The sequence below is a fragment of the Ambystoma mexicanum genome, chromosome 12 (assembly GCF_040938575.1).
Source record: "Ambystoma mexicanum isolate Mex_15411 chromosome 12, UKY_AmexF1_1, whole genome shotgun sequence".
In the NCBI taxonomy this organism is placed as follows: Eukaryota; Metazoa; Chordata; class Amphibia; order Caudata; family Ambystomatidae; genus Ambystoma; species Ambystoma mexicanum.
This window is the reverse complement of record NC_090936.1, coordinates 420,625,134-420,648,684: the sequence shown is the minus strand read 5'-3', so window position 1 is coordinate 420,648,684 and position 23,551 is coordinate 420,625,134. Positions and strand designations below refer to the sequence as shown.

Below are 23,551 nucleotides of genomic sequence, written 5' to 3'. Positions count from 1 at the left end.
CCGTAGCAATGTACTGGCTATGCCCAAAGGTCATCACTTGTTCTCCTGGAGGGAATCCCACTTGGTAACAGGAACAAGCGCAATCGCCAACAACACACTGGTCAGAACAAACAATACAAACAACAACACGAAAGGGAAATCAAGCAAACTACACTGCAGCCTCCTCAACGTTAGATCCATGACAAAACACTCCACACAAATCAATGACCTCCTAAGCGAAGGAGGTACAGACATGCTCTTCCTTACAGAAACCTGGCTATCAGAAAACTATAAAGCCATTGTGAACGAAGCAATACCCGACAATTATAAATTAATACACGCCAACAGAGAAAACCAAACAGGTGGAATCACAACTATACACAAAAAACACACCTGAGCATCTCGAATCGTTACAACCAACACGGAAGACTTTGAACCCCTCCTAATCAAGATAGAACTCCACGACCAATCCAACATAGTATTCCTCCTGATCTACAGACCATCTTCTTACAACCCCAACTTTACAACAAAACTAGCGGATGAGGCCGCCATGCTATCAACCCACCACGACAACCTAGGCGAAAGAGATCCCACTGATACAAACATAGATACAACAGAAGCCACACTCAACAATTGGATCACCAAGGCCCTTGATTCATTAGCACCATCTAAAACATTCAAAGCAACACCAAAAAAACTGGCAAAAAAATTGAAACCAAATGGAGAGAATACACCAGAGAAGACCAAATAAAATACTAAAGACAACTTAAACTGTACAAAACAGTCTTGAAAGCAACAACAAAAAAAAAAAACCTCTACTCTCTACTACGTCACAAGAATAGAATCAAACAATTCACAGAAATAACTTCTAAATCAGAGATAAAAAAATAACATCTTCCTGCAAAAATTCCATCACCCCTACACTAACACTTTGTGACAAAATCACCAACCACCTGAGAGCAAAAATAGACACAATACAGGAGACCATCAACCTAGACGGGGAAAATACAACCACTGGACCACAGATTAAAACAAAACTCATCTGCCTAGAACAAATCACAGAGGAAACTTTCACCACACTGATCAAGGACACCAAACTTGCAGGATCTCCAAGGGAACCCTGCCCCCCAGACGTCTTCAAAGGAATCCTCAACCACGGAACCCCAGCGACACGCTTCTGGAACCTAATGAATTTATCACTCAACAGAGGAATAGTACCGTCATCCTTCAAATCAGCATACATCAAACCACTGATAAAAAAAGGTCAGAAAGCGCATACGACCCAAGCAACTACAGACTAATAGCCAACCTGCCCTGCCCAGCAAAGATCCTGGAGAACCACCTCACAAAATCCATCTTAAACACATCGAAACAAATGGAATACTCGACCAATCACAAGTTGGCTTCAGACTGATGAGGAACAGAATCAGCGCTTCCATCGATAAGGGACGACCTCAAAATAAACGCAGACGACACCCAATCGGCCCTCCTTCTATTGGACATTTCAGCAGTTTTTGACACAATCAGCCACGCAACACTAATAAAAAGATTGATGGAATGTGGCATGCAGGAATCCGCACTAAAGTGGATTACCTTATTCCTAACAAACCGAACGAACCTACCTACCACCGTTCACCTCAAACACTAAAAATATATCCTGCAGAGTCCCACAGGGTTCCAGCCTCTCCCCTCTACTTTTCAACATCTAATGTGCCCACTGATGAACGGATTTACCACCTACTGTCATGATTTACAAATGTTACGAAAGAACTAAGGCAGGTGTGTCACAGATTAGACCACTTCACTCACTGTGCATACAAAGTAAACCGTTGCACATACGGCCAAGGCTAGTGTCAAAAGACAAAGTTAAGACATCTGCTGTGTCCGATATACTGCCATTGATGAATAACGCTTGTGGTTTTGGCTAAGAAGCAAGCGCAGTGCTTCCTAACCACAGATTAGCAGCTTCTTCAACGGCTTAATGCCTTGAAAATACACGATCATAGTAATAAGCTATGGATGTTCTTTGAGCAAAAAACACGCATTCACACACAATGCTAGCATGGCTTTCATAAGACAGAATCAGACACTAACTGTAAAACTCACATGCACTTGCCGTTAGGGTCAGCTAAAGGTGAACAGTTCTTTCCCCTTTCAAACAGGAGAAAGCCAACCACAAGTAACAGCTTCCTGTTTTAAGATAAGCTCGTAGGAGTTAAGATGCTTCTGCGCTGATGAAAAGTCAAAAGGCAGGAAACACAATACCAAAATAGAAAATATGTGGTTAGAGTGGCTGAAGACAAGTGTAGCTGTTTCCCTCTGAAGAAAGGCATTCACTAGAATGAGGCTTTAAAAGGTGTCAACGAGCGAATGACATGCTTTGCTCTTGTCCCTACACGGAGCACATTCACTGTAAGGTAAAATATCAAGAAGCAAAGACATCACCTTTCACTTGAGTTCTCACATCGGTAAATAATGTGTGCACTGCAAACTGAAGCACAAGAGCAGATTCAGACTCTAGACTTTCTCTCCAGATCGAGGAAGTGACGCACATAGTACATGTAGGCTAAGTCACGGGTGTTAATATAAAAGCACAACAGACTAAGGCTAGAGGGATTCCGCAGCAGGTAGACCACAAGATCGTGGGGGCTTGGGAAGAGCAGTCGACAGCAGGTCGGAGCAGCAAGCCCAGGGAACAATGAGTTTCAAGTGTGTTGGTTGAACCTCTTTTGCATATGTTAGACTGGCGGCGTGTTTTAGTATGTCACTCCACTCCTGATCAGATCATACCATAGTATAGCTTAGACCAGGGGGGCACAACTGATTTTGACAGAGGGCCGAAAGTACCTTACATGAGGGCCATAGTGGGCCGTAAAGTAAAAGGGGGCCGGGCGGTAGGCGGGACATGTCAGGAGGCTTTTTCAACCCCCAATGTGTATTAAACACATGGAAAAAGAATATGTTTTTGAGGGGTAACGATTTTGATTGCATTTCAAACTTACATTTTGTACTACACATTTTCCATTGTTATCACTTATTTCAATGTAGTTATTGTATATCGTCTGTTTAATTAAATTATTTATATTTTATTGACCCTTGATTGGACATTCCGTTATTTTGGACTGCTATAGTTTGCTGTTTGGGTTGCCCAAGAGGAGTATGGCCTTCGTTGAGTCAGGTTTCCTCAAAAAAGCAAAGGATGTACATCTCCTAACTGTGCCTGTTTCAGCTTTACTATTGAGTTCACTCTTGGAGTTCAACACTATGCCCCATGGCCCCTACCCCCAACCAAACACTATGCCCCATGGCCCCTTCACCCCCAACCAAACACTATGCCCCATGGCTCCCACCCCAATCAAACACTATGCCCCCTGTCACTCACCCCCAAGCAAACACTATGCCCCCTGTCCCTCAACCCCAACCAAACACTATGCCCCATGGCCTCCTCACCCCCAACCAAACACTATGCCCCATGGCTCCCACCCCCAACCAAACACTATGCCCCCTGTCCCTCACCCCCCAAGCAAACACTATGCCCCCTGTCCCTCAGCCCCCAAGCAAACACTATGCCCCCTGTCCCTCACCCCCCAAGCAAACTCTATGCCCCCTGTCCCTCACCCCCAACCAAACACTATGCCCCATGGCTCCCACCCCCAACCAAACACTATGCCCCCTGTCCCTCACCCCCCAAGCCAACACTATGCCCCCTGTCCTTCACCCCCAACCAAACACTATGCCCCATGGCCTCCTCACCCCCAACCAAACACTATGCCCCATGGCTCCCCGCCCCCAACCAAACACTATGCCCCCTGTACCTCACCCCCCGAGCAAACACTATGCCCCCTGTCCCTCACCCCACAAGCAAACACTATGCCCCATGGCCCCCTCACCCCCAACCAAACACTATGCCCCATGGCTCCCTCACCCCAACCAAACACTATGCCCCATAGCCCCCTCACCCCCAACCAAACACTATGCCCCATGGCTCCCACCCCCAAGCAAACACTATGCCCCCTGTCCCTCACCCCCCAAGCAAATACTATGCCGCCTGTCCTTCACCCCCAACCAAACACTATGCCCCATGGCCTCCTCACAACCAAACACTATGCCCCATGGCTCCCACCCCCAACCAAACACTATGCCCCCTGTCCCTCACCCCCCCAAGCAAACATTATGCCCCGTCCCTCACCCCCAACCAAACACTATGCCCCACCCACCCCCAACCAAACACTATGCCCCCTGTCACTCACCCCCCAATCAAACACTATGCCCCCTGTCCCTCACCCCCAACCAAACACTATGCCCCCCTGTCCCTCACCCCCCAAGCAAACACTAGGCCCCACCCACCCCCAACCAAACACTATGCCCCCTGTCACTCACCCCCCAAGCAAACACTATGCCCCCTGTCCCTCACCCCCAACCAAACACTATGCCCCATGGCTCCCACCCCCAACCAAACACTATGCCCCCTGTCCCTCACCCCCCAACCAAACACTATGCCCCCTGTCCTTCACCCCCAACCAAACACTATGCCCCATGGTCCCCTCACCCCCAACCAAACACTATGCCCCATGGCTCCCTCACCCCAACCAAACACTATGCCCCATAGTCCCCTCACCCCCAACCAAACACTATGCCCATGGCTCCCACCCCCAACCAAACACTATGCCCCCTGTCCCTCACCTCCCAAGCAAACACTATGCCGCCTGTCCCTCACCCCAACCAAACACTATGCCCCATGGCCCCCTCACCCCCAACCAAAAACTATGCCCCATGGCTCCCACCCTCAACCAAACACTATGCCCCATGGTCCCCACGCCTCAAGCAAACACTATGCCGCCTGTCTCTCACCTCCAACCAAACACTATGCCCCATGGCTCCCACCCCCAACCAAACACTATGCCCCCTGTCCCTCACCCCCCAAGCAAACACTATGCCCCCTGTCCCTCACCCCCCAAGCAAACACTAAGCCCCATGGCCTCCTCACCCCCAACCAAACACTATGCCCCATGGCTCCCACCCCCAACCAAACACTATGCCCCATGGCCCCCACGCCTCAAGCAAACACTATGCCCCCTGTCTCTCACCCCCAACCAAACACTATGCCCCATGGCTCCCACCCCCAACCAAACACTATGCCCCCTGTCCCTCACCCCCCAAGCAAACACTATGCCCCCTGTCCCTCACCCCCAACCAAACACTATGCCCCATGGCCTCCTCACCCCCAACCAAACACTATGCCCCAAGGCTCCCACCCCCAACCAAAGACTATGCCCCCTGTCCCTCACCCCCCAAGCAAACACTATGCCCCCTGTCCTTCACCCCCAACCAAACACTATGCCCCATGGCCTCCTCACCCCCAACCAAACACTATGCCCCATGGCTCCCACCCCCAACCAAACACTATGCTCCCTGTCCCTCACCCCCTAAGCAAACACTATGCCCCCTGTCCCTCACCCCCAACCAAACACTATGCCCCATGGCCCCCTTACCCCCAACCAAACTCTATGCCCCATGGCTCCCTCACCCCAACCAAACACTATGCCCCATGGCCCCCTCACCCCCAACCTAAAACTATGCTCCATGGCTCCCACCCCCAACGAAACACTATGCCCCATGGCCCCCACGTCTCAAGCATACACTATGCCCCCTGTCCCTCACCCCAACCAAACACTATGCCCCATGCCTCCCACCCCCAACCAAACACTATGCCCCATGGCCCCCTCACCCCCAACATAACATGAACTCCATGATTTCTCAAGCTGGTGTTTCAGAATGATGAATCTTACTTTATGTTTGTTAAATGCGAATCATGTTTATAGTTTATGCGACAATGCTGGCTCTCTATCTGACAGTATGCTACGTTTTTACTGCGTTAATCATAGCAGGTTTTAATGATGATCAAATCTGGTAGAGCCTTCCAGTGTCAGCTTCATATTTCTGAGTAATGCTTCAAAATGAGGTCTCTCTGAGTCAAAACGAACTACACAATATTCTCTGGCTGAAGTTTGGTCAATTATGACAAGAGGTGCAAACACTGCGGGAAACTGTCAAAGCGCTAGGCTGGAACCCATGAGGCGCCTCTCATCCTAACTTAAGACTTTTGATTCTGTGCCCACACCACACAGCCCTACATAGGGTCGAGGGGGGCGGGCAGGGAATCACGCCCCAAGGGGCAATTAAGTCCCTACAACTACGCAGTCGACACAACTGATTTACAAACAGAACACAGGAACTGAATAATAACCCTCAACAACTGCCTCACAGACATACAACTGGATGACAATGAAAAATCTCAAACTGAACAGAAATAATGCTCTCACCCGCAGGGATCGAAGGAGGGAACCCACAATTGGATTGGCCAATCGGCATGGTAACGCACCCAGAGACTACCAATGTTGTAAACAACCTAGCAATACTCATGGACAACTGACTATCAAAGGAACCGCAAGTCAATGCAATCGCCAGAAAAAAAAATGCTTCTTTCTCCTACAACTACTCAGAACACTGATGCTCACAAGAATTACCTACGCAAACAGCCAATACCTAGGAATTCCAGAAAGACTCACCAAGAAACCCCAAAGGGTGTAAAATACAGCAGCCCGGATCCTACTAAGACTAAACAGAAGAGACCATATCACTCCAGCTCTGAAAACCCTACACTGGTTACCAGTAAAACATCAAATTCAAAGCACTCTGCATCGCCCACAAAGCATTGCACAGACAAGGAGCGGAATTCCTCCAAGACAAGATTAGCGGGTATCACCCAAGAAGGGAACTAAGATCGAGCAACAACCTACAGACAGAGGCAAAACACCACGACAAAAGGAAATTTGTCGGAACAGCGTTCTTACGTCTAATTGCTAACACCTGGAACAACATGCCCAAAGTAATTAGAACCACAGAAGACCACATCTCCTTCGGGAAACTGCTCAAAACCTGACTATTCAGCAGACAATGACAACCTAGAAGGGACACCAGCAACAACAACACCGCAGACAAACAACTAGAGAGGGGCCTAGAGAGGGGCCAAAGAACTGCAGGCAAGAACCTGGCTAGATACAATCAAGCGGCATCCAAAGGGCCGCCCCAGAGAGACCACAACAAACTGACCAACTTTACTAACCCTCTTCCCTTCCTGCTCCTCCTACATAACTGACCCCTCTATACCAGATCTTGGACTAGTCACACTCATAAACATACAGAGAACCATTACTATGCCGACATCTAGAGTGAACCAGCCACATAGCCCAATACATCTAAAATGCAACAACACACCAAGATACCAGACTACCTTATAGCTACGACCACCTGTGACTCTGAATCCCTTATTGAAACTATCTAACCAGTGCACACAACCAACCCATCATAAGCACACAACACTAACACCAACGTAAAACACTACCACACACCCGAGGGATGGAATCTTATCCATATGGTTACAATGCGCAAAGCCGCTCACAAGTGACCACATGCAAAACACTCACAGGCGCCAGTTCCTCCTGGTTCTTAACCTATCTTCTCACCCTTTTCCCCACTAACCCCCAACCCACTTTTTTGCAGATCCACGCGAGCGCCTGGAGACTGCCCCTGGGTGGCAACGGTGTGGTACAAATCAACTGCACATAACATAATGCCAGTAATGATACTATAAGAAAACATGCCCATCATGGCTCTACCCGACACTCCCGTTGGCTTTGCCCTTAAAAATGTCTTGTGACAACAAGAAAACATGTCCAAACTGGCTGCACAGTGCAGGCGAGTCTAGATGCGTAATAATGCTTATCATGTTTGCTTAACCCTTGATACCCAGTGAGAAAAGCCACGCCACAGTAAGAAATGGCTTGAATGGCTTCCCATAATGCCAGTACATCCACAAAAAAGCACATATCATCCTTTCTAAAATAAGATGTACTGCCCCAAATGCCAGTCTAGACGCATAATAACACTCATCATGCTTGCTTTGTCATAGAATCCCAGTAAAAAAACAAAGTCATGCCACAACAAAGAATGGCTAGACTGGGTTCCCATAATGCCAGTACAGCCACAAAAAAGCACATATCATCCTTTCTAAAATAAGATGTACTGGCATCTATGATGGAAACCCATTACAAAGTGCATCGTGATTGGGATTCTAAGTTGGCCACCGAGGGGAGAGAAGCGTGAACATGGAGCTCTCACCCCCCCCCATACCCTTGGGGCCAAAGACAATAAAGATAGATTAAAAGAGCCTTCCCCAGGCGAGGATTTATCAATATAGGCTGCAGTGGTGGAGTGCAGCAGCCCAGATCGCTGGGGGGGACTTCGGCAGAGGCAGGTGTGCGGCCTTCATCTCCACGGTGTCTGAGGTGCGGGGGCACTGCGCCCGCGGCCAGTGCAGGCCAAGCTGAGAGATTAACCACTCAGGGAGGCCCAGGGCAGCCAAGACCCAGGGCGGCCGACGATCCAGTGCGACCGCGAGTTGGGGTGGCGGAAAGCAGCCGCTGTCGGACGGCACAGGAGCCCGTCAGGAAGGAGCTGCCTGCTCTATTGGAGGCCCACAAGGGCTGGATTCGTGGAGCAGGGGCTCCCCTGTGGGCGAGCACCAGCGGGAAGATCGAGGTGGGACCGAGCCGCTCCCGCGTCGGCAAAGCAGTGTCTCATCAGAGAGATCAGGAGGGGCCGGAGGGGCCATTCCTGTAGCCCACTGCTGAGAGCTGCGGAGCGGAGAAGAGCACGCGGAGCGGCACAGCGAAGAGGCAGGAATGCAGCCACCCTGAGGGGCTCGACACCCCTGTGCACCCCCTTGGGGGAGAACCATCACAGGTCAGTGTGCGCCTTAGCCCAAGGAAAGGGTGCAAGCAGACAGAGGCTGGCCAGTGCAGGCAGTGATCACCAGCTTTGAGCAGAATGACATTGAGGAGTGGGGGAGCATGGCGGGAGGGCCCCTGCCCAAGCTTTGAAGCCAGCACTTTGCAGAGAAGACCAGGGGGCCCTATGGTGTTATAGACAGGGCAGCTGGAGTCCCATTTGAGGTATATTGTGGATTTTGGAACTGCATATAGTGCCTCAGCCAGCACACCCCCATCCAGAAGCAAAGCACACATAGAAGACTGACTGGTGGGGCCCCAGCCTCCCGGGGCCAATCCTGAGGCCGAATAGAGGGCTAAAGAGTCCATCTACATCCGTGGTGGGCAAGGAAGAATAAGGGAGAGGCCATTTGGTTGGGCTCAGGGCAGGAGAGATCCTGGCACCAAAGCCAGAAGGAGGGTTAATTGAAACGCAAGGAGGAGGACAAACAGTGGCTAACCTGCACACAGTTAGATGGGAGTTCCAACCCCCCCCACGCCCCGCACAGTCAAGGGCACATCCACAAAGCGGCGGAGGGAGGAGGTTCCTATGCCCTGAAAAAATGTCCAGAAGAGGTCCAAAGGATGCGAAACAATATCAGGGAGAAGAGGCGGGGGCAGGGCTCCCCCCATCAGACCTGCCTACGCACTATGTCCAAAAACAAGGGGGAAGGACATGCAAGCTGCCCCCAAGTCTGTGAAGAAACCACAGGAGGGCAATCTGCAGAGACTGGCGCAGAGACAGCGAGGTACCGGCTGGGGGAGATCAGGGGCCCAGGGAAGGAGAGCATATGGGGGCGCTGGCAGGCACTGCAAAAGATTAAGTGGTCCCCCAGAAGGTCCTTCGCCAATGCTTTCAGGGTTTTGGGGACAAGATAGCTGTCATGGTGCAGGCACCCAAAATCCTGAAACTGGTGGGGCCATCCCGAACTTTGGCCCCCTTGGGGGTTTATCAGGCCCCAGCCAGGCTCACCTGGACTCAGTCCTGGCGCCGTTGGTGCCAGGCTCATTGAGGTGTTAGTGACATGGTCCATTAACTTGGCTGAGCGAGGCTGAGCCATTCCGTTCAGGGTGTGGCCTGGAACTACTTTACCTGAGAGAAGGGATAAGGAGAAGAGGACTATTTTCTTGGAACTACTTGCAAGGCTATTTAAACCGCACCCAACAATCTGAATACGCTTCACATTATTCTGCACTCCTGCAGCGTAATGCTCACCGTGTCAGATCAGTTCTTGCTTCCTTCTGCCACGCCCGTCCAGAGTCTTCCATCCATCGGCACCTGCGAACAGAGAATAACAGGAGTTATTTAAGCATCAAAGACCTTACCTGCAGTACATCCAGATCTCATCTCCTGCTTTCCCACGAACCTCCGCATCTGCAGAACAGAACGAAAAGCACCCTCTCGGGTAGCTACTCACCTGATCGGCCCGCTCCAGGAACTTCATCGGACAGTTCTTCACTCAGCAGCACACCGCAGCTTGACACTGCCACACGGATCTTCTATTCTTCTTCCTGGACTCGCGCTGTACCTGCTGAACAGAAAAAGACAAACAGGTCAGTCGCACGTAGCAAAGGAAAGCTACAGAGGCGAACATTCACGCGCCCTGCACATCGCATTACTTACCGGCAGGAATCCTGAGCATCATTGTCAGGAGGGTCATCCATCATCCGAAGGTCGCTTTAACGCCGCACCTGTAAGGCAATTAACGGACATTAGTTATCTTGAACAGAAAGACTTAAAGGCAGTCATTCCAAGCGGTTATTGGAATAGAGACTTACCTGCTTATTCCCGGGCCTTCTACTTCAGCAACTTCCTTCAGATCAGTGACGTAACTCGATCCAGGAAAGACTGTGAACCGCGCCCCTGCCAGAGTGTGCAGGACGGAGAGCTCGCCCACTAAAAAACAGAGGTGAGCCAGAAGAAGTGAAGGATAGATCGGAAGGAGGTGAAACCACTGACCAGCTCCCTTCGGTAGCTAATATCTTGTTTTGACTTTCAGGCCAACATCTCCTGAAGCAAGGGCTAAGGGGAGACGCAAGCTAGCATCACCAGCCAAGCAGAGCAGCATCAGGACAGACAACACCCTATGCACACGAGCACGCCCCTGTGGAGACCAGGTGAGCGTGACAATAGCGAACACCATTCAGTGGCAGTTGAGCATGATGGGAGCGGGACTGTCCCAATCCTTGCAAGAGGTGAAGGGGGACATAACGAAACTAGAGGAGCTTGAGACAGTACACGTCTGCAATAATTAGCCTGCGCAGGTATTATTATCAGGGCAGTTTCTAGTCAATTTGGTGCCCAGGGCGAAACACTAGAAAGCGCCCCAAACCCCCGCCCGCGCGCCCTTCCCAAACTACACTGTAAAGTAACTGCTACCCAAGGTCAATAAATCACTGCTTAACAAATGAAATCGTTTTTATAACATCATAATTGAAGAACTTTGCAGTAATTCATCTGACAAAGCAGAGTACACAAACAGTATATACTACTTTCAAAGTTTTGTGTCAATTTTTAGTCTATGTTAAGGGCACTCTCCTTGACTTTGCTGCTGCGAAAGCATTTATTGCTGCTGCATAATCAATTTTTTCAACAAGTTCACTCTCAATTGAAAGTATTGCAAGGACTGATGGCATTTCCTTTGCCATTGTCGAGCACAAGTATGTATTTATCAGTTTCAATTTACTAAAGCCCCTCTCACCACTTGCCACTGTAATTGGAATTGTTAGTAAGAGCCTCATGTCAACCCAAACATTTGTAAACAATCAATGTGTTTTTGTATGATGAATGTGCTGCAAAACCTGAAGGGGCATAACAGAACTCTTCTGAAGTGATGGCTGGATGTGTGTCAGTTCCTCGGCCAACTAGGAACCATCTATATCAGATTCTGGTGCACTATCACCACCCTTTGCTAACAATTGCTCCAGGTACTTGCACAGTTGTATCAGTTCTTCTTTCCCAGGCAAGAGCTTTATGTTGTACATGAAACCCAGCTTGTATTGTGCGCAGACAACTGGGAAAGGCGCCTTTCAAGCGAAGTAGTTATGGCGTCAATCAGGGTATGAAATACGGTTACTTTAAGAAGTTCTTCGTTCTCAGGGGTCTCGTCCCCGAGTCTCATACGCAAACATTTTCTTTTTTTCCTATGCCGTTTAGTTGCCTTAAAAGTAGGGTGCCTTAAAGGTAAGGCTCTCTCTTTTGCTGTTGTTACAGCAGACTCAAAACCAACACTCCTATAACTTTTGACAAAGGCAATGCAGTTCGAAAGCAGGTCATTGCATGTCAGCAATTCAATTTGTTTGTACTGCATGGATTTGCTTACAATATTCATCTGAAATAGAAGGTCATACCTTACAACTTAAGTACAAATAAAACTGAAATCTTCCAAGTATAAAGCAAGGAACTTAGCCTCCGAAGACAATGTTGGGTCATTGACTTTTTCTTCAATGCTCCCGAGTGCTGCGTGTATCCCAAAAAAGTGATACTGCACAGCTCTCAAGCTTTCAATTCTACATTCCCATCGTGTTTCACAGACCTTTTTCAAGGACATTTTTTTTACATGCTCACTGAGAATGCTCCAGCGTTTGGTTGAAGCTGCCAACAAATTATCGAGTCTCTGAAGTACACCAAATAGAGAAACAGATTTCACAGAGGATTTGGAAGCATCGCCAACCACCAAATTTAAACTGTGGCAGCCACATGGGTTAAAAAATGCACAGGGGTATTGCTCGAGAACTTGTGCTTGGACTTGCTTTACCCCAATCATGTTTGCACCATTGTCATACCCCTGAGCACGGCAGTTGTCTGTCTCTAGACCACATTCTGACATTTCAGAATACAGGAGGTTTGCAAGTGCGTCACCAGATGCGTTGTCTGTGCGGCGATACCCTATAAAATATTCTTTCACAGAAATGCCTTTGCCTGTAATATCCACAATTCCTACAGTGCAAGACAGTTGCTTGGTGTGGCTGATATCTGGGGTAGAATCCAAAATAACAGAAATATTTTGCAGCCTTCACCCTTTGTAAAATTGCATTCTTTACTTGAGACCCCATTAAACTAATTAGTTCATTCTGAATGACATTTCCGCACTAGCGACCGTGGATCTCTTGTGAGGGCAGTCACTCGATGCAAATGATCCATCATGATCGGAACAAATTGCCCCTAGTAGTTCAACAAGGCCTAAGAAATGTCCATGGTTTGGACGGAGTAAGTAACTTGTTTGAAGAGCCACGAAATGCCAAATAATTTTTGGACAGATAGACAACTGACATAATTCTTTCAAGCACAGCCCGCCAACTCTTGGTCTCTGCCTGCATTTGATCTTGCATGAGAGAATCAATACCAACATGTCCTGTGAGACACCTTTCAGCGTCCACCCACTTGCCTCTGGATTTGGCATGTTCAGGAGACGCTTTGTGCATTTTCAATTAGTTACCAAAATGCTTCCAGTTATTAATGCCATTACTACCAAGTTTTGATTTTTGCATAGGGTCAAAAAGCCTACACAAAAACAGTAGACTATCAGTCAAAATAGAATAGTGCAGCCATGGCCTGGGGACTGTTTCTTTGTTAGGTAATACCATGAGCCCATATGAAGAAGAAAAGTGCCTATTTTTGTCATTTTTTGGGTATGAAGATCTATGAGGTGGCATACTCTGTGGCCCTTCCATTACAATTTGATCACGCACATGTCCAGGCATTGATTTAGGCCATAAAGAAATGTCTTCAAACCAACATGTTTTAGTGCCTTGTTCCTGTTGGTCATCATTTCCCTCTAGTGCTTGGGTTCTTGAGGTCTCATCTCTTGAAACTTGTGGCATGATCACAGACAGTACCGTTTCCTCAGGAATGCCCATTGCCTGGCCTTGGGGAGGGCTCTTATCTACTTCTTTTGAAGAATTAAGAAAGTACTTTGGCACTTTTGATACCTTGTGCCGCTTGTTTTTTTCTCTGCCGGTTCTGTGCTCCCGAAGGTCTTATTGGTTTCGACATTGCCTGTATGTTCAAACGCCTGAAGAAAAAGAAATAGCCAGAAAGTATGGCCCAATTATAACATGTTGCAATATTCTTGCTAGGAATAATCCAAACTCCCCAAACACGTTTTTTACAGTTTAAATGATGCATTGATTGCAAAGCAATGTAGCAGTTAGGAGGCTCCATTCTAAAAGGTGCAGAGTTGAAAGTGGGCCAAATTTGGAGAGGCTACAGCATGTCCATACCTATTTGAACAAAACTTTTCTAGCATTTGGACAAATACGATGTATGCCAATTCCTACCACTGGCTGTCAGGTTCCAGTTCACCATCTCACATTGCAAGTGTCAATCCCTCTCTCAACCGAATACGCTGTTACCCAACTACAACAAAACAAGGCTCTGAATTGGCAGATGGGATAAAAGGGTAGTCTGGAAACTCCACTCATTAACATGAACTGCACTTTAAGGTTTGTGAGAGGCAATAACTTTTGGTTCAGAGAAAGGGCTGCTTGAATTATGACCATATGGCACATTGTTCAGAGGGTTTCCTTTCAATTACATCTCACCAATGAACTCAAACAGGTCAAATCGGGTCAGATTGTTGAGCAGTTTTTGGAGTTCCGTTTGTCATTTGAAAGTCACTTTTAAAGTGATGGTGCTTTCAGATAGTTCTATTTGTGCGGAAGGAAAGGGCAGGTCTGAATCACAGCCTCTGACTTATTTCACATAGCCATACTGTGGAAATATCCTACTTATCTACAGTACAGATGCGAGCCTCCAGGTCAAATAGGCAGGAAGTATCTGACCAGAAACTCAATCGATCTAATACAATATTCCTCAAATGAATGGTCTTTGTTTTAACCATTAAGAAAGCAAAAACTGAAATGGAACAATACAGGAGGTGAGGAACCAGAACACCACAGGAGCACCGGCAAGCTTCGCTACGAGGCCAGAGTGAAGGAAGGGGCACGAAGGTAGATAAAAGGCAGGGTGTGGCCTGAGGGTAAGAGCATCCCTCACTTCACCTAGGACCAACTTCCCACAAAGGCTGTAGTGACCTGCAGCCTGACTATTGGCACATCAATGAGCATTCACTTTTCAGTACCCGGAGGATGCTCTGTGCCAAAGGAAAGTTCTAGTCAGTAAACAACTCTTCTGACGAAACATCAAACAGAGGCATTGAGCTGATGTGAGCACAGAGGGCTGGACTCCACTTCAGAGTCCTCCTGCAGACCTGGAGCTTAGCCAATTTTCACATTCCGGTGTGCATTTCACAGCTCACAGCAAGTGTGATACAGCAGTCTCTACCCAGTCTGGTCACAGTGCTCTCTCCCAGTTACATTTCAACTCCTCCTCCGAGTCACATCTACCCCTACCCTCATCTTTCTTCCATCTCACGCTTGCCCTTTAACCACCCATTGCCTCCATTTCTCACGTGCAATCTCTGCCCCCATTTTGCTTCCCGTATCCGGCCTATATTTTCCTCTCTTTTGTTCCCCCTTTCTTAGTCTCACTTTCCTCACCTTTTCCTTGACTATCTCGTTTTCTGTCCCACTTTAATCTATTTCACTCTGTCTGCATGGCCATCCTTTTTTAGCCTTACACACGCTGGGCATACTCTCTTACAGTGAAAGATACCTTACATTTGGCGACTTATTAAATGCAGAAACCTCTTTAAATAGAAGTGGAACCCATTCACTACACCATCCGTCCATCGCACATGGCCTTCAGGGGCCTGTTTAGAACTTTTCAAAGTAATTTAACCCACAGGACAGGATCTCAAGTAGTCCAATTTCTGGACTGAAATAATAAACCTCATATCAGATTGCATTCTGGTACTTGTAGTCCTGTTTATATAACCTTTACCGGAATGCAAAATGAAACGCATAAAGATGGCAGCTCCTTGTAAAAATGGATTGGAGAGTGATTCTTCTGCCTATTTTAAAGAAACAAGAGTGTGGGAAAAAAAGCATGCGACAAAAAGTGGGCATTGGTCTCACTGCATTACTAGTGGTCAAATATTCACACTTCAGAGTTATTTTGTATGCAGATTACTGTTGTGCAGCAGAAGATATTTACATTAGTCTATGCAAGGGGCTCACGCTCACCCCATAGGGCTAGTTACACATGCATGTAAACCTCCAGAGATCTTTGCACTGCCTGCGTTTTTGGAATTCTGGCCAGAACTTTTCTGCCCATCATCCTTGCGCTGCCGATGAAAGGAGTACCATTTTGCTGTTCTAAACAATGAAATAAAGATATACAATCAAAGCTCAAACTCGGATCTTGTCCGCGGGACCAAGCAAAAGCAAACAAACTGTCTCATCAACTATATTTCCCTTGGTTTACGGGGAACTCTACCATAGGCCCACGTGTACACAGCACAAGTTCACCCTGTCGAGAAATCCTAGCTGCACCACTGCAGTCAACTCAGTACGAGAAAGGACTCCCGCCAGGACAAAGAACAATTTGCATGGGGATAAAACTTCAATGGAACCATGAAAAGAAGTGTAATTAGTTTCATGTGTTCCTGTCCCGAATCCTAACTCCAAACAAATGAAGTTATCAGAACTGCAGGAAACAGTACCAAGTTTCAAACCTGTCCAATTAAAACCAACAAAGAAGAAAGGTTGCGGCTGAAAGTGCCCAGAACAGCAGCAACTTCCAATATACGCTTTCAACTCTGACTGACAAATGTTTCTGCCGTTTAGACTTTTTTTGGGACGGAACAGAGTGAAGCTACGTTCTGCCATTTACACATTCTAAAGGGGAAGCAGGCACACAGCAAAGTGATTGCAATTGCAATACACGCACTCGCTCCAACCGATGCAGGCCTCTACACGTTGGAAAAAAATCTGGGCTAGGAAAGTGTAAAACAAAATATTCCCATTTACCCGTTCTTGTCCAGAACGCACTCGGAACATTGCAAACTACTGTTTGAGCACCAGCCGAACGCTATGTACACAGTTTAAAAGGAACATTATCTAAAATGTCAACAGAAGCATCTGGCTGCAACTACTTTCTTTCTGAATAGTTCTGCACACAAGCAGGGGAGGCAATGCGGTCTTGCACACAGGTCCGGGTAGAAAGCAATTGGAGTGTCGGGCGGGAAGCCGGGAACGCTCAAAGGCAGCCGTCTTTTTTCCTCCGTGGTGTGTTGTTCCTGCTTGATTACAAAGGCGGGTGGCCACCGGGAAAGGTGCCATTTTATGCCCCACCCCAAGTGGTGCGAAAGTTCTGAGAGCGTCTGACTTCCGTAATGTTACGCAAGTACTATGTGACTGCCAGTCAGCAGATGCCGCTACTGTGCTGTGGCTACTCTCCCTGCAGCAATCGCGTCCCACACCCAGGGAACGTTTGCCCTAAAGGGACCGCAGCAATTGCACCCCCTGGGCATACCTGCCTAACCTCTGGGTTTATCCTGGAGACTCCGAGTTTTTACGCTCTTCTCCGGGTCTCCAGGGAAGAGCGCAGAGTCTCCGGGTTTTCCGCCGCAGACCCAGTGTTTCAATAACAATACACGTCTGCAGGCGCTTCACGTTAATTCTTGGCTCGGGCTCGATTTCCTGTGGTGTGGAGATGGGCAAAGAGCAGGTGGGCCGTGTTTCAAGAGATCTGCAACATCCTGTGATTTAAAGCAGCTGCCAGACAATGCCTTGTGATTATCTGCCCATTCACATGGAAAACGGACACTGCAAAGAGACTGAAACGAGACCACATGCAGTTAACTTATCTATCCAGCTTCAACCACATCAAGTAAAAGGACTCAAAGCACCAAAAAGAGAACAAGCGCGTTGAAATTAGAAGCAAAATGCTGCAAGTGCAGTGACAAACGGCGCATAGCCATTTAACAAAACAAAAATGTATTGGCCATTTTACGTGCCAAATATACAAATGTAATTCACTTCAGGGACACAAAATTAAGATCCAGGGAGGCCGTTTGCAGATTATATTCACATTACACCAGTCCGTTTGCCTCTGCAGTCATAGTGGTTCCAAAAATGTAACAAACTATGGCTGGACCTTAACAATGGGAAATCCCCCTCACTAACGTGACAGGGGGTTTAGATTCTATAAAAGACAGGAGGCGAGTATTATGCATTTCCATCTTTACTCTGAAACCACAGCAGCAAAGAAAAAACTTTACAAACAAAAAGTTTCAACAACAGAACTAGATAAGAGTTCAATGTCCATGCATGGGGAACTCCCCAAACCATCATGGAGGACAGGTCATGCCCTGCAGGGAACCAATGAGCAGGGATCCTCCTCTATATATATCCATTACTCTAACTCCAACCCCTCTTTCTTTGCTGCTGACACCACAGAGCTAAGTCACCCCTTTCAGTTGTGTCTTACATGTTAGTCAGTGTTTGCCATATTAATTGGTGTTGCATATATATGTGTGCCTTGCGGCTTTCACTTTGGAAAATTGTGTTTCCTTATTTTAAATTTATTTGCTGTGTTATTTGAACTGCCACTTACTTTGTGGCGTCTAACAGAATTAATGGGCCAGTAGCGCCCGTGCTTCTTCCTGTAGTATGGTTCCTTTTATGGGTTTGGGGCGCCTGGCAGCGCCCAGCTGTGTGTTTATTTTACTTTCTTTCTGAGATAATGCGAGTGTGATTTATTTACGGAATGTCAGCTGTGCTGGGTCTTTGAAGCCTGGGCTTCAGACCTCCCGTGCACACCTTTTGTTTATTTTTCATGTGAGGCCCATTTAGAAGCTGTTGCTTACAGGCCTGTCATGGTGTGCCTAGTGGGCCCAGTTATGTTTTCTTTTATTTTGAGAGTCTTTGTCAGCAGGGGTCTTTTAAGCCTTTGCTTTGGACCTCACACGCACAGCCAAGGGGTAGGGCTGAGCAGCGCTTTTTTCTACTGTAGCTAGTACAGCCACCAGTGGCTCAAATGGTAAGTGCTTGGTCTTGGAATGCTGGAGACCTGAGTTCTAATCCAAGCTTTCTTTTTATGCTGAATTATGAATGTCAAATTTTTGAATTTATCCATAAGGGAATTTTCCTTTCTTATACGCTACCCTGACCCAGGGGTAGGGTTGAGCAGCGCTCAGATACCTGTGGGTTTGTAGCGCTATATATATATAATTGCTGATTTATGAATGCTAAATTGTTCACTTTATACCAAATGAGATAAAAGGGGTTTTTCCCTTTAAAGTAATCCTTATGGGAAAGGTGCAGGCTTCCACATATGGGTCTCCCATTTCAATCCCCATGCGCGCCCTGGCAACAGCTTTGCTTACTGAAGCGCAGGTGAGGGGAGCGCCATGCACCACCTTTACATTTTAGAAATGAAATACAAAAGGCTACCAAGTGTATCTTGCGTCAGAATTTCAGCACCTTTATTTTGAGTGCCGCTGCCTGCTCGGCTTCAGGTTTCACCTGAGTTTGGATGCGAGGGTTGTTCCCTGGTTTGGGGAGTTCCCCATGCATGGACATTGAACTCTTATCTAGTTCTGTTGTTGAAACTTTTTGTTTGTAAAGTTTTTTCTTTGCTGCTGTGGTTTCAGAGTAAAGATGGAAATGCATAATATGAAGCCTCCTGTCATGCCATAGAATAGGTACATATGCCTTGGAGAGAAAATGCCTGGTTCCCACCCCCACATCCTGTCTGTTTCAAAGAAGTCAGTGCTGTTGATGTGCTGCACCTGCTTGCAGCGTGTGTGTTTGTCGTGTTCTGCTTTTGCGTGTGTGGAGTAGTGTAAGGTTTCCAAATGCAAAAGGGCACTCAAAAAATGGTAAATGCGTTTTTTGAGGGCAGTTTCATTTAGTGCAGTTTGGTGCACATAGCTGATCACACAATCAACATAGCTTAAGGAACTAAAAGAATACATTTAGTGCAACATAGGCATAGCTTTCTTTTGGGGGAGGCAGTTGTGTGGTGGATAGACTAATAGAAATAGGGTTTCTAATGCTGCAAACATGTTTCTATGGCAGCTACAACTGAGTTTACCTTCTTGACATGTGGGCTACAATTGGGCGGAGTCTTGTGAGACTAGGGGCGGGGCTTACATTGGAAGGTTTTTGATTCTCAAATGTAGGCAGGTATGCCCGTGGGACAATTGCACCCCGGGCAGCCGCCCACTTTGCCTGGGTCAGGAAATGGGCCCGATTATTATATAAGTAGTCACGTACACCAGAGCAGGGTCTGTGTAGTAGCTGCACAGAAGTCCCTGCATCCGCGAGCATTCCAGAGCCTGAACCATAGCATAAATGAGCTTCGGAGCAGCTACCGCGTCTACAATACCACCAAGAGGCTACCCTCTGTAATTTCAAAACCAGATATTTAGAAAGTCACGTACTTACAATGTTTAACTTCAACACGTGACAAGTGCAATACAACAAATTACAGCTTCAACGTGCATTTCCATAGGCTGCAAACGGGCTCATCTTAACAATATGACAAAGGGGTGAGAACGTCTATGTTAATGGATGCTAAAAGAAATGCATATAAGAGCTGGATGGCATGCACTCACCTGATGCTAACTGGAATCACAACATGAAGTTTCGTAAAGGGTAGTGTCTTGTTCCATTCGAGAAACGGACCATAGAAACGCTCCACCCGCACGTCGTCACGTGCTCGGCATCGTTCACTACGTCAGCTTTTTTTTTTTTGCTCGAGCGGGAAGACAAGGCAACGAGGCGTTGCACGAGCAGGACGGAGAGATTTCTCAGTTACAAAGCACATTTCGTATAGTTGATTATTTGGTGCTTGAGTTTGGTTTATGGTTAGTCTTAAAGTTATCTCATGTTGATTGTTACTTTAATGCAGAGCGGGGGGGCAGGGGGTATTTCTGTGTATTTTGAGGGTTTGTAATGTGCATCTGGGGTGAGATTTAAGTACAGGCGGATTCCGTTGTTTTTTTTTCGTTATTTTGGGGATATGTAATGTGCATCACAGGGGTGAAGCAATATTGGGGAGGGGGTATTTCTGTGTATTTTGGGGGTTTGCAATGTGCAGCAGGACTGAGATTTACTTAAAGTGCAGGCAGATTGTTCTTTTTTGGGTTTTCTCATGCAGATGGGCGATTTGCGTGGGGGAAATGTGTTTTATGGAGTGGGGCAGCGCAGTTCCTTCTTTCCCAATGGGATTTCCACTGTACCAGTGAACAGTACAGCAAATAGTTAATTATCCTCACCTCTGAGGATCTTTTATGTGCAACAGATGGGGATATGCATGTGCAGCAGATGGGGATATGTGTTTTATGCAGACAGACGCATTTGGGTACGAATTTTCAGCATAACAGTTATTTTTTCTCCTGCAGGGGTGGCGATTTGGCATTCCCCGGGGAGGGGTTGTTCATTTGCCCCTTTTTTAATGTGTGGCAGAGAAGGTTAATGAGAGGCCTTATACTGCTTTCATTATCAATCACACATTTAAAGTCCCTATGAGACCCGACAGCATGGTGAGTTTGTTTAAAAGTTTGCCGATTCTTTCTAAAATGCCTTTACGGCATAATGACGTCTTTCACATATTTCCGTTAATTTGTTGGGACGTTTTCACGTAGGACATCTATACGTGCCTAGGAAGAGAATCACGGAGGAAGGACCACTCCATCCCGTGTACGGGGAGGTAATTATTTTTTATTGTGTATTTATAAGGCGCTTATACATCGCAGAGTGTTTCGAAGCGCCAGGTATAATTAGGTGCCGGTGGGTTTGTTTTTCCTATTTTGATTTTGGTTGTAGCAACAGCAGATCTTTGTGTGTCTTCTTGGCTGGTACTATCCCCATCCCGGCTCCCCCACCCCCAAACAGAAGTGATTTGTGGCCGTGCTTTGCATGTCGAGGGAATTTCGGGGCAGATGTTTTTTCCAAATTCGGCTGCCAACAGCAAGTCGAATTATACACCATCTTTCTTCACCCTTATCTGCGCAACACAGCTTTTACTATTAAAACAGCAATGCACTCAGCTAGTTGGAAATTAAGCTCCATGTAGATCCCATTTTTACCACAGCCGCATGCTTGCTTCTTTTTCTGCACTGTTGCACAGGCTCACACGGGCTTGGATGCCTCTGGGGCTGCCAAGCTCTCCTGTGCTGGGGATGATATATATGCTGCCACCAGAGCGGGGGACGAGTGCGGCGGCAGCCCGGGGCTCTGGTTGAAGAGCAACGGGCAGGGCTGAAGTTCCCTTGGCATGATTTCTGTACGAGGTGAGGGGTTCTGATTTGAACATTGCAGGGTATGTGTCTAACTTTACTGCTCAGTGCTGCCAAGCAGTGCTTTGAGATGTACTGGCCAGAGTCTGTACCACAAGATGTCTTGCTTGATTTCCACCCGCCCCCCCAGGGTATTTCTTCCGCTGTCTGTGTGTATAGGACAGAGTTCCTTCATTTCCCTGCATTGTCTTACTGACGGGGGGCCTGCATGTTCATTTATACTTTTCTAGTATACAGTGACAATGCAGACTCTAGTCTTACCAGCAAGATAACAATTGAGTATTTCGCCTTAAAAATAGCCATGCTGTAGGCAGAGGTCTTCAATCTGTGGGGTATGTGATCCAGGACAGTGAGAAAAGAGAAAATACTTTTTGTTTGCCTCACTTAACTGTGCATGGTTAGCCACTGGCCCCCCATGTCCAGTCAATGCAACATGGCCACGAAACAGGAAAAACGCAGTTTGGACGTGCGTGTTCCTGCATTTGGATAGCGTGTCCACGCTGCGTTGTTGCCTTCTGCTGGTGCCGCCAGTGTCTTCTTGCCTGGTAAGGGATGCTGCTTATCGATGCTGCTTATCGGCTCAGCACACCACATTTGGAGGGGGTGTTGCGGAGCAAGCATTTCAGGCCTTTACCGGCCCCTGTGCTTCCCTCCCCCCCCTTTGGACCCACAAAGGCGAACACGTGGGGAGAGGAGGCGAGCAGGGGGGCCAGATCACTGCAATGCTGGTGCCCCCACCTTGGGGGCCACGGGGTAGAGGAGGCGAGCGGGGATGGAAGCATGCCTTAACAGTGTTGCATGATAGCCGGCTCCCCCACGGCAGAATGTGGGCTCCAGCAATCTGCTGTGGGAGAACCGGATGTCATACAACACCGGCCCCCCTGCCTTGGCTGCCCCTCTTCCTTGTCACCCCTCTGGTCTTTGGGACGGCTCTGGCTGGGTCCGAGATCTGCATCAGATGTCTGGCTGGATCTCGGGACCCGGCCTGCCTCAGCCATGACCAGGCTTTACCAAGCCCCCGAGCTTCACAGAGGGACACTGGAGGCTTGGTGACCTAATCTAGCAGTGCCCCTTTCCCCAGCTGTCACTCGTGCATTTCCTGGCTCTATTTGCTCATCCCGTTTGTTTTCTTCTGTCCTGAAAGGGACACGACGGAAATCAATGGGCCATGTACATCACTGTGGCGGGGAGGGAGATCACTGTTGAAAGTAGGCATTCTACATGCTGGACACATTATTGTTGTTCAAATGTGCATTTTACACGTTCATAGGAAAAAAGTAATTTCTAAATTCAAAAACGCTGCTGAAACTTGCGTTCCCTAATTTTCTTTGAGGTGATTATCTTTTTTTTTTTGGTCTGGGAACCACACCAATACTCTGTAATTTGTGTGCACCTTGCTTTGTTTTATCACAGATTATATTTATAAAGATGTTATGTTTATCAAACTGGTTAATCACAAACAAATGCTTCCGTTGTGCTGATAGCAGTTATTGGGAAATAAAACTGGGCGTGTGGGTGCCAACTTTTGGTTTTCACTACAGAGGCAGAAATACCCCAACCCATCCCTTAGCCAAACACATTTTATAGCGCTTC

The 23,551-nt window shown here is 47.5% G+C and overlaps 1 protein-coding gene across 3 annotated transcripts in view; it reads right to left on the bottom strand.

The window, feature by feature from the left end:
• Nucleotides 1-20,362, bottom strand: part of DDX11 (DEAD/H-box helicase 11) — a 1,292,375-nt gene extending 1,272,013 nt beyond the window's left edge. For all 3 annotated transcript variants that reach the window (XM_069628571.1, XM_069628573.1, XM_069628572.1), the window contains exon 1: nucleotides 20,273-20,362. The gene's annotated coding sequence lies outside the window, so the exon portion shown is untranslated. The remainder of the gene's footprint in view (nucleotides 1-20,272) is intronic.
• Between the last annotated feature and the right edge of the window lie 3,189 nt (nucleotides 20,363-23,551).